At 47.5% G+C, this 14,485-nt stretch overlaps 1 long non-coding RNA gene across 1 annotated transcript in view; it reads right to left on the minus strand.

The window, feature by feature from the left end:
* The window catches only part of LOC137528647 (uncharacterized), a 323,545-nt gene that overhangs the window by 15,516 nt on the left and 293,544 nt on the right, over positions 1 to 14,485 (minus strand). The window lies entirely within an intron of this gene.

The raw sequence follows: 14,485 nt of genomic DNA on the forward strand, positions 1-14,485 counted from the left end.
GGACAGCCAGGCACAGAGTTATGCCGGGACATGGAAGGACACGGGGACAGACTCTTACAGGTCAGGAGGAATAGCAGGAGTCAGTCCTCTTCTATTAGGAGGACAGCCAGGCACAGAGTTATGCCGGGACATGGAAGGACACGGGGGCAGACTCTTACAGGTCAGGCGGAATAGCGGGAGTCAGTACCCTTCTATTAGGAAGACAGCCAGGCACAGAGTTATGCCGGGACATGGAAGGACAATGGGACAAACTCTTACAGGTCAGGAGGAATAGCAGGAGTCAGTCCTCTTCTATTAGGAGGACAGCCAGGCACAGAGTTATGCCGGGACATGAAAGGACACGGGGACAGACTCTTACAGGTCAGGCGGAATAGCGGGAGTCAGTACCCTTCTATTAGGAAGACAGCCAGGCACAGAGTTATGCCGGGACATGGAAGGACAATGGGACAAACTCTTACAGGTCAGGAGGAATAGCAGGAGTCAGTCCTCTTCTATTAGGAGGACAGCCAGGCACAGAGTTATGCCGGGACATGAAAGGACACGGGGACAGACTCTTACAGGTCAGGAGGAATAGCAGGAGTCAGTCCTCTTCTATTAGGACGACAGCCAGGCACAGAGTTATGCCGGGACATGGAAGGACACGGGGGCAGACTCTTACAGGTCAGGCGGAATAGCGGGAGTCAGTACCCTTCTATTAGGAAGACAGCCAGGCACAGAGTTATGCCGGGACATGGAAGGACAATGGGACAAACTCTTACAGGTCAGGAGGAATAGTGGGAGTCAGTCGTCTTCTATTAGGAGGACAGCCAGGCACAGAGTTATGCCGGGACATGGAAGGACACGGGGACAGACTCTTACAGGTCAGGAGGAATAGTAGGAGTCAGTCCTCTTCTATTAGGAGGACAGCCAGGCACAGAGTTATGCCGGGACATGGAAGGACACGGGGACAGACTCTTACAGGCCAGGAGGGATAGCAGGAGTCAGTCCTCTTCTATTAGGACAGCCAGGCACAGAGTTATGCCAGGACATGGAAGGACATGGGGACAGACTCTTAGAGGTCAGGAGGAATAGCAGGAGTCAGTCCTCTTCTATTAGGACAGCCAGGCACAGAGCTATGCCGGGACATGGAAGGACATGGGGACAGACTCTTACAGGTCAGGAGGAATAGCAGGAGTCAGTCCTCTTCTATTAGGACAGCCAGGCACAGAGTTATGCCGGGACATGGAAGGACACGGGGACAGACTCTTACAGGTCAGGAGGAATAGCAGGAGTCAGTCCTCTTCTATTAGGAGGACAGCCAGGCACAGAGTTATGCCGGGACATGGAAGGACACGGGGGCAGACTCTTACAGGTCAGGCGGAATAGCGGGAGTCAGTACCCTTCTATTAGGAAGACAGCCAGGCACAGAGTTATGCCGGGACATGGAAGGACAATGGGACAAACTCTTACAGGTCAGGAGGAATAGCAGGAGTCAGTCCTCTTCTATTAGGAGGACAGCCAGGCACAGAGTTATGCCGGGACATGAAAGGACACGGGGACAGACTCTTACAGGTCAGGAGGAATAGCAGGAGTCAGTCCTCTTCTATTAGGACGACAGCCAGGCACAGAGTTATGCCGGGACATGGAAGGACACGGGGGCAGACTCTTACAGGTCAGGCGGAATAGCGGGAGTCAGTACCCTTCTATTAGGAAGACAGCCAGGCACAGAGTTATGCCGGGACATGGAAGGACAATGGGACAAACTCTTACAGGTCAGGAGGAATAGTGGGAGTCAGTCGTCTTCTATTAGGAGGACAGCCAGGCACAGAGTTATGCCGGGACATGGAAGGACACGGGGACAGACTCTTACAGGTCAGGAGGAATAGTAGGAGTCAGTCCTCTTCTATTAGGAGGACAGCCAGGCACAGAGTTATGCCGGGACATGGAAGGACACGGGGACAGACTCTTACAGGCCAGGAGGGATAGCAGGAGTCAGTCCTCTTCTATTAGGACAGCCAGGCACAGAGTTATGCCAGGACATGGAAGGACATGGGGACAGACTCTTAGAGGTCAGGAGGAATAGCAGGAGTCAGTCCTCTTCTATTAGGACAGCCAGGCACAGAGCTATGCCGGGACATGGAAGGACATGGGGACAGACTCTTACAGGTCAGGAGGAATAGCAGGAGTCAGTCCTCTTCTATTAGGACAGCCAGGCACAGAGTTATGCCGGGACATGGAAGGACACGGGGACAGACTCTTACAGGTCAGGAGGAATAGCAGGAGTCAGTCCTCTTCTATTAGGAGGACAGCCAGGCACAGAGTTATGCCGGGACATGGAAGGACACGGGGGCAGACTCTTACAGGTCAGGCGGAATAGCGGGAGTCAGTACCCTTCTATTAGGAAGACAGCCAGGCACAGAGTTATGCCGGGACATGGAAGGACAATGGGACAAACTCTTACAGGTCAGGAGGAATAGCAGGAGTCAGTCCTCTTCTATTAGGAGGACAGCCAGGCACAGAGTTATGCCGGGACATGGAAGGACAATGGGACAAACTCTTACAGGTCAGGAGGAATAGTGGGAGTCAGTCGTCTTCTATTAGGAGGACAGCCAGGCACAGAGTTATGCCGGGACATGGAAGGACACGGGGACAGACTCTTACAGGTCAGGAGGAATAGTAGGAGTCAGTCCTCTTCTATTAGGAGGACAGCCAGGCACAGAGTTATGCCGGGACATGGAAGGACACGGGGACAGACTCCTACAGGCCAGGAGGGATAGCAGGAGTCAGTCCTCTTCTATTAGGACAGCCAGGCACAGAGTTATGCCAGGACATGGAAGGACAGGGGTACAGACTCTTACAGGCCAGGAGGGATAGCAGGAGTCAGTCCTCTTCTATTAGGAGGACAGCCAGGCACAGAGTTATGCCGGAACATGGAAGGACATGGGGACAGACTCTTACAGGTCAGGAGGGATAGCAGGAGTCAGTCCTCTTCTATTAGGAGGACAGCCAGGCACAGAGTTATGCCGGGACATGGAAGGACATGGGGACAGACTCTTACAGGTCAGGAGGAATAGCAGGAGTCAGTCCTCTTCTATTAGGACAGCCAGGCACAGAGTTATGCCAGGACATGGAAGGACATGGGGACAGACTCTTACAGGTCAGGAGGAATAGCGGGAGTCAGTCCTCTTCTATTAGGACAGCCAGGCACAGAGTTATGCCAGGACATGGAAGGACGCGGGAACAGACTCTTACAGGTCAGGAGGAATAGCAGGAGTCAGTCCTCTTCTATTAGGAGGACAGCCAGGCACAGAGTTATGCCGGGACATGGAAGGACATGGGGACAGACTCTTACAGGTCAGGAGGAATAGCAGGAGTCAGTCCTCTTCTATTAGGACAGCCAGGCACAGAGCTATGCCGGGACATGGAAGGACATGGGGACAGACTCTTACAGGTCAGGAGGAATAGCAGGAGTCAGTCCTCTTCTATTAGGAGGACAGCCAGGCACAGAGTTATGCGGGGACATGGAAGGACACGGGGACAGACTCTTACAGGTCAGGAGGAATAGCAGGAGTCAGTCCTCTTCTATTAGGACAGCCAGGCACAGAGCTATGCCGGGACATGGAAGGACATGGGGACAGACTCTTACAGGTCAGGAGGAATAGCAGGAGTCAGTCCTCTTCTATTAGGAGGACAGCCAGGCACAGAGTTATGCCGGGACATGGAAGGACACGGGGACAGACTCTTACAGGTCAGGAGGAATAGCAGGAGTCAGTCCTGTTGGATGATGGAAACTTAAAGAGGAACTGTAACCAAGCATTGAACTTCATCCCAATCAGTAGCTGATTCCCCCTTTCCCACGAGAAATCTTTACCTTTTCTCAAATAGATCATCAGGGGGCTCTGTATGGCTGATATTGTGGTGAAACCCCTCCCACAGTGTGATGTCAGGACCATGGTGCTGACATCAGACTCTGAGAGCCTTGCCGCATTGTGGGAAATAAAGACTGTTTCCAACTGCTAAGCAACCAGTATCTCCCTCTCTGCATAAGTATATCTATAAAAAACAACCCTTTTGCCTATCGCATTGTTAGTGGGTGTGGTTATAGGTAATGGCAGGTGGTGCCTTTTTTTTTTTATGTCTGCCAGTAGTAAAGATGATGACCTATAGGCTGATAGTTAACCATTCATAACGCGCGTCGGCAAAGTGGTAGCTGCAGGACCAGCGACGCAAATCTGCATCGCCGGCTGCAGGCTAATTAATCAGGAAACAGCCAATCGCGGCTCGCAGGCTAAATGTAAACACAAGCGGAAATAATCCGATTTGTTTACATTTGTACAATGCTGCTAACAGTAGCAGCGTTGTACCAGATCAGCGATCCCCGGCCAATCAGCGGCCGGGGATCGCTGTCACATGACAGGCAGGAGCCTGTTAGAGGCTGCACAGGACAGATCCGTTCCTGTGCAGCCTCCGATCTCCGGGGTAGGGAGGGAGAAGAGGGAGAGGGGGAATGCTGCGGTGGACGGGGCTTTGAGGTGCCCCCCCCCCCGCCCCCCGCCAGCCACACGCAGGCAGGAGCGATCAGACCCCCCCCAGCACATCATCCCCCTAGTGGGGAAAAAGGGGGGCGATCTGGTCGCTCTGCCTGTTGTTTGATCTGTGCTGGGGGCTATAGAGCCCACCCAGCACAGATCTTCTAAAACAGCACTGGTCCTTAAGGGGGGGGGGGGGGGTAAAGGCTGAGTCCTGAAGTGGTTAAACAAACAATATAAATAAATTACATGGCCAATATCAATCAATTCTTGATCTTTCTTCTATGTTTTAACTTCTCACTTTGCAATGTATTGATTTTTTTATGTTTGATAAAGTAGGGGTGTCCCCTTGCGGAACGCGTCGCACAGCAGCGCTTGTTACTTAACTATTGGTTGAGTACCCTTTCAATGGTAAAGTGGGGAGGCTCAGCGGGCCCAAATTCATTGCTCTGCCTGGCGCCCTCTATGGTCTAAATCTAGTTCTGGTGGATCTCAATGAGGTTCGGGCTCTGGATTCCGGCTCTACCAGCTTACATGGTTGAGAAGGGGTTAAGGAGGATTAAGAGCGGTGGACCTCCTCCTTTTAAAAAAAAAAACATAAATTTGTATTGTTTTTTTATCATCCACAAACAATATGTGGAGTAACGATACAATGGTTATATAACATATACAATTGTTGTATAACCAATAAACAGGCAGAAATAGACACAACCATTAGAGAAGCGTAAATACAATGTAAATATAAAAACACTTGTAGCTTCTAATAATAGCATATACCAGACACCGTCTAAAGCAGTGATCTGCAAACTTGGCTCTCCAGCTGTTAAGGAACTACAAGTCCCACAATGCATTGCGGGAGTCTGACAGCCACAGTCATGATTCATAAAGGCAAATGCATTGTGGGACTTGTAGTTCCTTAGCAGCTGGTGAACCAAGTTTGCAGATCACTGGTCTAAAGGAAACGAGATACAAGAACCGTGTCCGTCCATTAGCTAAGCTTTCGCGGCTGGACATAAACGGAAATGTCCCCGCTTCCAGGCCTGATGGCACTCAGATATATGCCATCTCCTTCACCTAGTAGAGTAATATAGTGCTCTGTAGTAGAGTAATATAGTGCTCTGTAGAATATACCAATACTTATAAAATGGAATTACTATTTCAACTGTATAGGCTTAGAATTAAAACCATTACCAGTATCTTTATAAGAATTAACACAAGACCAAACCAATGGTCTTAACATATAACCACAAGTCATTGGGTGGTGGCGGATCAGAAGGGCTAATTATACTTTATATACAGATTATTTTCTTGCAGCTATAAGGGAATAAGATGATATGTTTTTCGGGCCATAGTTTATTCCTCAGTTGCTGTTCCGTAATTAGGTTTTGGGTCACTAAGGCCCAGGGCCGGATTTGTACTTTTCACCATCCAAGGCCACTGTCACCAGCCGCCCCCCTTCAGTACAGGTTGAGAGATGACCCCTCCCCCCCTTCTCTTTAGTATAGGTAGCCTGATTACTCCCCAGTATAGGTATCCAGATGACTCCTCCCCCTTCCCTCTAGTATCTGTAACCAGATGACTCCTCCTCCCTTTCCTTCTAGTATAGGTAGCCTGATGACTCCCCAGTAATAGGTAGCCAGATGACTCCTCCCCCTTTCCTTCTAGTATGTATAGGTAGCCAGAAGACTCCCTTAATCCCTCCTTTTACCACCCCCCTTTCAGTATAGGTAGCCAGTTCTCCTTCCCACTGCAGCAGCCATCAGTGTCACTCATTTCTCTGCTCGTCTCCAGTGCAGAAGCTTCCTCTTCCTTTCCATCTCCAATGCTGCCCAAGTCCATAGCCGCTGCTGGCCACAATGCAAACATGCACAGAGAGCAAGGTGGCTGCTGCACAGGCGGCTAGCAGCAGAGTACTGCAGTCAGGCGCTTGCCTGATCTCCCTGCATTGCAGCATTTGCAAGCTTGCAAATGCTTCACAGGTTTAGCCTGCTGCTTTGGTGCCCTTCCTCCTGTGGTGCCCTAGGCCATGGCCTAGGTGGCCTTGGCCTAAATCCAGCCCAGCTAAGGCCACAAGTTGGGATATATTACGAGTTTCTGTGGATCTCCAATTAGATGTAATAATATTTTGGGCCACTACGAATAGGATAATGTGGCAAATTTAGTGTCGATGCAGGAGTTCTTCTCAAGATCTACTAACAGTAGGGCTGGTTGAGGAGAGAGTCGGAAAGTAAAGGTATAATGGCTTCGGATCGGGGAGTCAACCTCGAACCAAAATGTGGAAACTAATGTGAATTCCCATAACATATGTAGCAGAGTTCCGATATCTTTATTACATTTCCAGCAAATATCTGAGTTAAGTTTGGAGAAAGTCGCTAGTTTAGAGTTGTTCCCAATGGGAATTGCATTTAGAATATAGTAAGAAGCTGTTAGCTTTTAGTATCTGCTCTGATGTGATATCTAGTTTTAAACCAACGGACCATATGGACACATATTTCGGTGGACCCCTTCTAAACCTCTTACTCACCTATGAAGAAAGAAGGCTCTAGATCAGGGGTCTCAAACTCAATTTACCTGGGGGGCCGCAGGATGCAAAGTCAGGATGAGGCTGGGATTTCACAATCGCGGCGCATCGCCGCCTCTGCCCGCCCCTCTCACTCTGCCTTCACAGAGAGGGGCGGGGAGAGGCGGCGATCCGCGCGGCGATTGACATCAGGAGGGGCAGAGCTGAAGCTGAAAGCTCTGCCCCTTCCAGGAAATGCCGGTGGATTGCCCCCCGGGGGATTTGGGGGCTCTGCAGCCCTAGTTTAGTGGCAGATTACTTGGGAGCACTTAAGCGAACTATAAGGAAGCTTTTGCCGGCGAGGGCCACAAAATATTGTATCGAGGGCCGCAAATGGCCCGCGGGCCGCGAGTTTGAGACCCCTGCTCTAGATCCAATGGAGTATCCCGATCCTCTTTCTGTGCCCTCAGCTCACCACTGTCTCCCCACCCCCAGTTAAAGCGGACACAAACCAAACATTTTTTTAATTCAAAATATTTAGTGGCACCACTCTGACACATACAAAGATAAATAAACACTCCTTCAAGCCTATGAGCATTTCAGTGCATGCTTTTCACCCTTCTCTATTCATAACTAGGGTTATAGAGGTGGCAGCTATTACTTCTGAGCTTAGTAGGAGGTTTTAGATCATGGGTGTGTTTGTCATCAGCTACCCTCCCTCACAGGGGCGTCGTCTATGTAAAATCCCACACAAGCTGAGATCACCTCCCCTGTGACATCATCAGTAGCAGCCTGTGCTTTGTTTTTTATCTCCTCCACCAGTCTGCCGGATTCTGTCCCGGGAATAGGAAAGGAAGGGAGGGGTTCCTCCAATAAATGTAAATTATTTTATATTTGTCATCGTGCAGCTGAAAAAAGGCTGCTATTTATTATTATAAGTTAGAAAATTGATTTTATTTCTGAAATCTTGTATTTTTAATTTGGGTCCACTTTAATACATATCAATATATAGCTACAGGAAGTGTTTCTGATGATTAAACCAGGATAATTACCATAAAAGTGACTATTCTGAATAATTTACTGCATTCTACTCTATGTAACTGCAGGGCCTCTTTAAATAAGTTGCATATGTGCTCACAATAATTGTTGAAATTTAAGTTACTCAGTTTTTAGGGATAGAAAACATGCATGAAAGAGCATCATTGGGCTCTATTCACAAAACTTCTCATAAATGACTTATTTATCTCCTATTTGGTAAAACAGAGGAAAACAGGTGAAAAAGCTGTGTGAATTATGCCCAATGAAGAGAATATCTGCATTTGAAATTCAAAGTTGGGACTATGCACTGAGTGTCTATAAAAATGTAACAAACAACCTATGTAAAATGTGTCTTTAAAAGATGACAGTGGATCATAAACCAATGTGTTATTTCAGCCAAGCCACCGATGGGGGTCCGGTGCTGCGGCCCTGCGGCGGTGCTGGGGTTAATCTGCAGCGCGCTGAGCAGTGACTGTCACCCCCTTCTCCTCTCCGAGTCTGACACCGCGCCCGTCAGAAGAGACAGCTGTTAAAGTGAATTACTGCTGACACGTAGGGGGACGTGCGTTCGCTAGATGCGGGGGACATCTGCGAGGAGGAGGAGGCGCGCAGGTACAGGCCGAGGGCTTCACAATGTCGCCGGAGCGCAAGGCCTGGAATCTTCCGGGATACTCCTACGGCAAAATGTGACCAGAACACAGCGACTCTTTCTCCTGCCGCCGCTGGACCGGTTTATAAGATCCAAAATTACAAACAGCTTTGGTGCTGCGCTTTCCACATAGGAATCCACACTTTGCGGTTGATTCATCAATGGATTTCACGCTGTTGAGCGCAAGATACATTGATGACCATGAGTTGGACTCTGAATTCTTACAAAATCTCCCTTTTTACTTACAAATGCTCTGAAATGCAGCTATCCCATGGCTGAACGAGTCCTCTTTGTCCCCCAAATCCTCGGGGCAGAATCCAGGGATCGCTTCCTATGAGAGGCAGAACTTTCCGTTGTAGCTCTGCCTCTAGGCGCTTCAATCTGCTCCGATCTCCTGCCTCTCCCCGCCTCTCTCTGTCTTCCTTCATTGAGAGGGGCGGGAGGAGGCGGAGATCTGCGCGCAGATTGACGCGCTTGAGGCAGAGCTACAGCTGAAAGCTCTGCCTCCCCGGGCAGCAAAATCCACCACCAAGAAAGTCGTGGATTTTTGTCCCAGGGATTTGGGGGACAAAGAGGACTCGTTCAGCCACGGGATAGCGGCGTTTCAGCTAGTACCAGAATGCTCAAGAGGATTTGTAAATAAAAAGGGAGATTTTGTAAGGCTTCAGAGTCTCTTTAAAGTGAACCAGAGACGAAGCACCCTTGTGTATTTTACCATAGAAATCAGTGGGAACATTAGAGAAAACATTTACCCTGCTCTCTGTTCCATCCTCACTGCTAAAAGTGTCTGTTATCTAGCTGAGATAAGAATCCCGGACTGAGCATTGATTCTGGCTTTGCTATAATGACTCAGCTATAATGATTCCTGAGCAAAGCCAGCAGGGGGCAGGCTTGGACTTGAAGACAGCAAAGAACACAGTCTCAGCTATAATTATTCTGTAGCAAAGCCAGACCGACTGCTTAGTCGGGATTCTTATCTTAGAGGTGATAACAGGCAAATTAAACAGAGAACAATGTAACAAAGAGCAGATTAGGTGTTTACTGTCATGTTCCCACTGATTCATAAGGTAAAATACATGAGGTTGCTTCATCTCTGGTTCTCTTTAAAGAGAACCAAGATGGGTTTGAAGAATCCTATTAGGACACAGAAGCACATTCTGCATACAATGCCCAGCCTCTGTGTCCTTACAGTGTCCCCCAGTCTCCCCCCAGTGCTCTGCTGTCCCCCATTATAAAAACAGCCAGCTAGCGACACACAGATTGTCGCTAGCTGGCTGTTTACCTGAAGGCTGTCTGTCACTGCCGCAGCGGTGACAGACAGCCTTCAGGTGAACAGCCAGCTAGCGACGATCTGCGTGAGCACGAGGGGAGACTGGGGGACACTGTAAGGACACAGAGGCTGGGCATTGTATGCAGAATGTGCCTCTGTGTCCTAATAGGATTCTTCAAACCCACCTCAGGTTCTCTTTAAATGTAATGAGTGCTCGCTACACGCGCTGGCAGCAGCGTAGTGTGTGCTCTTAAATTGAACCAGAGACGAAAGAACCATCATGTATTTTACCATATATATCAGTGGGAACATAAGAGAAAACACCTACCTTGCTCTCTGTTTCATCCTTCACTGCTCAGCCTGCTTGTTATCAGCCCTGATAAAATCCCCGACTGAGCATTCAGTCTGGCTTTGCTCAGGAATCATTATAGCTGAGTCATTATAGCACAGCCAGCAGGGGGCAGGCTTGGGCTTGAAAAGACATCAGAGAAGACAGACTCAGCTATAATGATTCCTGAGCAAGGCCAACTGAATGCTCAGTCGGGATTTTATCAAGGCTGATTAGAAGCAGGCTGAGCAGTGAAGAATGAAACAGAGAGCATGGTAGGTGTTTTCTCTAATGTTCCCACTGATGTATATGGTAAAATACATGAGGGTGCTTCATCTCTGGTTCACTTTAAGGTGCGCGCACTATTTGCAAAGTACGCACGCTAGTGCAGGATCATGATATTTGAATAGAACTACCGCTACTACGTCAATTAACATACTAGCGGCCGTGCTAAACAAGTATCGCGGTCACGGTCCTGTTCTAGCGCACAAAATACATTGATGAAACAACCCCTTTATCAGTGATCAAGAAAATATTTATTTTAGAAAAATTGGTTAATGTACATTTCTTATCTCATCAGTTATCTCTCCTTTCCCATTTTTCACCTTATAGGTAACTTTTTGGCTTTTTCCATGCAAAAGAAATAAAAAAAAATATGGTCCTTTGTAAGACTGATATGGAGGCTGCCATATTGATTCCCTTTTAATCAATTTAAACAAAATTCTGACTGAAGTGTGAATGGATTAGCTGCATGCTTGTTTCAGGTGTGTGATTCAGACACTACTGCAGCCAAAGAGATCAGCAGGACTGCCAGGCAACTGGTATTGTTTAAAAGGAAATAAATATGGCAGCTTCTAAAAGCCTTTGGATTCAGGTGTAGGATGTCTCAGATTTCTCAATAAGACCTCTGCTGACCTGCTCCCCACTGCTTGCTTTTTGCTATGTAGGAAGATGTTGGCGCTATGTACATAAAATAATAATAACATTAATAGATGGGATTTTACATATTGGGCCCACTGTAGCTGTCACTGAAAATGTGACATTTGGGTAAGTATTGAAGCATTAGAAGAATTATGTCAGATTAGTTCTAATAAGCCGGAGGAATCATGTGACAGCGCAGGACAGACGTCCGGCGAGATCTTTACAAACCCCCCGAGGATTGTGCTAAAATGTAAGGAACCCCCACGCTCTCGCCGCACCGCGCTCCTCCCTCCGCAAACAGCAGAACGCCATTAAAGCGTGGCGTATTTGTCTCCTTCCCGCGCGCCTCCATCACCCCTGACGGCGTCCTTCCCGCCGCTTTATTCCGAGGACTCAAATAAGATAAAAATGGAAATACGCAGATAAAGAAATTTCTCTTCAATTGTTTTCTGCGACTGTAACGAGATTTGCATAAGACACATCACAGCCGTGGATTCATTTTTCCGGAAGCGCAAAGAGGAAAAATAACGCCATGAATATTTTATCATCCGCAGATTGAATTAGCTCTGGGCGATGGCGGAGGGTCCCCAAACCGCCAGGTTTATGGAGAGGGTGGGGGTGGGGCGATTTTCTCTATAGGGGAAAAACGTTGTTGAAAGATGAGAATACAGTAATTATATCTTGTTGAAACCAAAAATTATTCATGACCTTTATGGCTTTGTGTTGATTTCAGCCGTCAGTGGAGGAGGACAGAGAGACTCTGGCGCAGGAAGTGACAATCGCTAATGCGTAGCCAGGACATGAGACGAGTCATTGACTTTACGTGAAACTAGAAGCGATAAATGGCGGTGAGAAAGGCAACCTTGGGGAACTGGCATCCCTATAGCTTCAGTAGAGGAGGTAACTTGGCCATACATAGCATACAGATGGTTAAAATCAAAGAAGATTGGTGACCAATCAGAAAGCCAGACCAATGACCAAACCACCAACCGTTTTCCCTCCTCCAGCCAGTTCAGTCTTTAATCAACCTGCTGGCCAAGCAGCAGTAACCCTGAGTTATCACTCCCAATAGAAACCTGCAGCAAGTCGTCACTGTGAGCAGCAACATCTGATTACTGCTGCTTGGCTAGCAAGTGGATTTCCTCAGCTTTTCCAGCTCCCAGTCCGACACTGTCTGTCCTATAAGGTAAATCCGGGCCTGGTAAGAAGACTGAGTGTGGTTAATAGCGGTACTTACAAATGCAACCAACCCCCATCACCCTAATTGCCTATTAAATCCCAAGTTGGTAAATCACCAATCAACCACAACATTAGAACCACTGATAAGCAATGTGCTTTAACATTGATTATCTCATTACAATGACACCTGATAAAGGATGGGATATATTAGGCAGAAGTCAAGCACTCAGTTCTTCAAAGGGATGTGTTGGAAGCAGGTAAACCCGGCAAAGGTGAGGATCGGAGTGACTTTGACACGGGCATTTCCAAAGCGGAAGTTGTTTTTTTTTTTTGGGGGGGGGGGGGTAATAAAGGAGGGGGAAATGGCTACACTGGGGCATGCTGGAGCACTGGCTCCCCTGGGAATCACTGTGCCCCACCCAAGTGCCCCCCTTCCTTCTCAGTAACATACCGTTAACGGTGTCCAGGCCTGCCTCCCCCACCCCCTTGCTTTCAGAGTCCTTACACAGGCATGGGGGCTGGAATGATTTGTCTGTGATCTGTCCACACAGGAGCAGCTTGCTAGCTGGTAAGGATTAAAGCATGCCAGCCAACTAGCCAAGTATATCTGTAGGTAACGCTTGTTCCAGAATAGCACCATCATTTGGACAACACTGTTTGTGATATTTACATTTGGTTCCTATCATTGATGAACTAGTCAGCCTTCATTTTATTTCCTGAGTTAGGCAAATAATATCTAAAGCTCGCCATTAAAACTTCGATCTTGATTACCCAAATGGGCCCCACCAGACCGCCATTATGCCCCATTTGTGCCCCCCAAAATTTGAAGCTGGAGCCCCCACTGATGGGGAGCCTGAGACTATGTGATTCCGGAGCTGACACAGCTGAGAGATCAAATTACACTGGTGATTAGTCACAGATGAGGGGGAATTTGACTGGCTAAACTCTCTAAATACACACAGGGTGCATTTCTCTGTGTTTTCCTTCTGTCCTGTGCAAGAGTTCAGGTTCAATTTAACAGAGGACCGGACCAACAGCAATATTTTGTTTGGGTCTCTATTCAAGTTCTTTCCCACCCCCCAGAGTAACCCTTAAAGTTAGCCATCTTCCAGGGTTCCAAGTTTGGCCAATATGAAATATGCTCCACATATTCAAAACTGATTGTTCGTTTTAACATAAAAAGATCATTCTCACTACACTCAGCGGGAATTACTTTCCCTGATGCTGATGGTATCATACATAGGAACTGGAATTGACTGTATACATTCCGAGTGCCTCTGAGGAAGCGGACTTTCGCCACAAAACATGTTTCAGCTGGTTTATCTGCCGTCATTTGGAGACTCTGCATATGAAACATGAAAGTTGTTCTACAAGTGAAAATTTGCAAGAATAAAGGGATACCAATTTCAAATAATTATTGGCCTCAATTCACTAAGATCATGCTGGAGATAACAAGGCAAAGAGAACACTTACCTCCACACAGTGAGAGAGTTATCTCATCTCTCCATTCCTTAAGTTACCTCCTCTGTAGATAAGTTACCTCCTCTGTAGTTAAGTTACCTCCTCTGTAATTATTTTAACACGCAGTTAATTAACAGTCTGTCTTTAACTTTAGAATTCTGGAGTTATTTTAAGGATTAAAGAGTTAACTTAAAGACAGAAGAGTTAACTTTAGGTTTGCCTGAGGTAAAATGTTTCCTGAATACAACATGCCTTATCACCATGGTGATAACTATAGAAACGTTAATAAAGACAGGAGATAAGCTTAGTGAATTGAGGCCATAAGTGTTAGCTCCAATAAATCCCAATGTATGGACTCTCTAGCTTAATTCAATATTAATGTAGGGGGTAAAGCATTAAGTTTCTGCTCCTTACCATAAAGCCAGTCTTTATATATTTATCAGGTCATACATTTAGGCATTCCAGTTGGCGAGCTCTTATTATTCCTAATGATCGTTATCGCAAGTTTGTGTGTAGCTTAAAGCCTGCTACACACCAAGGTCCAGATTTACATCACTGGAGCCTGGTGTCCTGGCATCCTAGACTCCGCCCTCTATGATCCTACAAACCCCCACCGAGCTGCACCGCAAGT

Source organism: Hyperolius riggenbachi, chromosome 8 (assembly GCF_040937935.1).
Source record: "Hyperolius riggenbachi isolate aHypRig1 chromosome 8, aHypRig1.pri, whole genome shotgun sequence".
Lineage (NCBI taxonomy): Eukaryota > Metazoa > Chordata > Amphibia > Anura > Hyperoliidae > Hyperolius > Hyperolius riggenbachi.